The sequence below is a fragment of the Pinus tabuliformis genome, chromosome 7 (genome assembly GCF_031772625.1).
Source record: "Pinus tabuliformis cultivar Carrire ecotype Pingquan chromosome 7, CPIR1, whole genome shotgun sequence".
In the NCBI taxonomy this organism is placed as follows: Eukaryota; Viridiplantae; Streptophyta; class Pinopsida; order Pinales; family Pinaceae; genus Pinus; species Pinus tabuliformis.
Window position 1 is genome coordinate 1,858,810,510 of NC_142293.1, and position 2,495 is coordinate 1,858,813,004.

A 2,495-nucleotide genomic window follows, 5' to 3' on the forward strand; every position below is an offset into this window, starting at 1 on the left:
GGATCAACTCTCAAATTACCACACCATAGTGAAGAATGATATGAACCAGGAAGCAGATACACACCCGGATGCGGGTGCTCCCGAGGCGCATTCAAGGCTGGTTAATATTGCGCCGGCAGCTGGCTTCGCACCTGGCGATCTGGCACGGCTCTCATTACCCTCCCGCGATTGAAATGAATGTATTATGGTACAGGCAGCTCGTTAAGCATTCGGCATTGAATGCGCTCCCTGTTCGAGATCCGGCGCAGGCTGTTTTAATCATGGCTCAGTTTCTGGTTTTGGTTATCGTTCTCATCGGGTCTTTCCATATCTGTCCGCCATTATTCCTGCATCGCTGCTTTGCTCTGGCAACTTGGGGGCTTCTCCGGAGTCTGTTCTTTCCCTGGTTCGCCCACCCTTGGCCCTACTCTGTCTGGTCTTGTTTAGTCCCTTTCTCAGGTCTCTCTGTCTTCCTGAAGATGGTGCGCCACTGTGGTGTTTCTCGCCGAGGAGGCACCAGTGGTAATCATGGTCGCTCTCAACCTGCTCCCCAGAATATCATTCCGCTGGCTTCGGCTTCCCCGTCCTCTGATCATGGCAGGCCCTTCCCGCATAACTCATTTCAAACCACCCATTTTAAATTTCACAGTTGGCTCAATAAACCAATTCTCTCAGCCAGCATTATAGTCATTTTGGCTGAGGAAGAAGATAAGCCCAGCAGCTCAGTCCATACCTCACCGTCGTAGTCTCAGGACAACAGTGTGCTCCAGGGAGATGTGGTAGGAACTGTGTTTAATTGTGATGACTTGCAAGAAGAGGGGAATGTGCCTGAGGTCCCTCAGCCTCCAGTTGATACTGCTCAGCACAATTTACCTGCGGTCGAGCCGGCGCACCCTTCTGATGGCAATCTGAACATGGTAGTTCCTCCAGGTGGCTGCGACACGAGAGATGGGGACAATGTCGTTGACATGTGGATGGGCTCTCCTTGTCGGGTGGAAAAGGATGCTCCAAAATCTCTGAAACATGCTTGAAATATACGGTACTGCGCCTACTAATGGCAGCTTCCCTTCTGGTCTTTATATCATATTGCTATGCTTCTTTGGATTATGTCAATTATGTTTTGTATCAGGTCTTGGCTGGGTATAGCTATCAGCCATTATAGTCTAATGCTTTGTATCAAGTCCTGGCTCAGAAAGCCCTTGTTTTTGTTAAGTTTTGTATATGGCTATTAGGGCAGCACAGAGATTAGTAAAGCCATAGCTCTCAACTGTTCTATAGTGCTATTCACCACTTTGGTTCGCATTTTTGTATGTAAGGGCTCTGGAAATCATGTATTGAGTTTTCTCAATCCTGGGATTGGTGTCACAGGGTTATCTGTCTATCAAGGTATCTGGTCTTATGGCCCCTGGGTCAGGGTTGTTGGATGGCTTCAGCCTCCTCTGAGGTCTTAACCTCTCTGTAAATATTTTCTCTTTTTTAATAGATTTAGCCTTTACGTAGAAAAAAAAAATGTTGGTATTATACGTTCCTATATGTACTTGAGAACGAAAAAATATGTTGAAATATTTAAGTCATATAGTGTTTGTTAATTTATTTATGTATTTTTTATATTTAAAATTTAAATTTGGTTAAAAATTATTGAAATAATAAATTTCAAAAATTAAATTTAGATTATAGAGAAAATTAAATTTATTTATATATTAAAAATATAATTTAAATTAAAAATAATATATATAATTTTATACAAAATTTTGTTTCTTTAATTTCTGTAAAAATTTAAAAATAAACCATACCTTAACAATTATACACATTAACAATGAAATACAATGCATAGAAGTACTTGAAAGTTGAATAGGATGACCGCTATGCAATTTATCAAATTATTGATTTTTTTTGGGAATACGATTAATCTTTACTCTTATCGGTTGTTAGAAGTGATATAAAGAAAATTATTTTGTAATTTGCATTTTATCAAATTATTTTGATTTTATATAAATAATAAAAAATTATCAAAACTTAATTAATTAATGGTGCCATAATTGTTATTTAACTCCTCATTATTATTACTATTCAAGACTTGGAATGCCCAGTTGATTATCATCATTATTAAAAAAACCCAAACCACATAAATTTGATTCTTCTTCATTATTATTATTCAAGAAAAATCAAACTACTTGGAATGACCAACTAACCATCATCATTATTCAAGAAAAACCAAACTATATAAATTGATTTTTCATCATTATTATTATTCAAGAAAAATCAAACTATTTGGAATGACCAACTAATCATTATCATTATCCAAGCAAAACCAAACCACATAAATTTTATTCTTTTTCATTACTATTATTCAAGCAAAATCACACTACTTGGAATGACCAACTAATCATCATTATTATTCAAGAAAAACCAAACAACATAAAATAATAATTAATAAAAACATACATCTTATACCAAATATCTTTTGACAAAATTCTCATCAAAATAAAATATTCATTAAATCAGAAGTGTGGTAG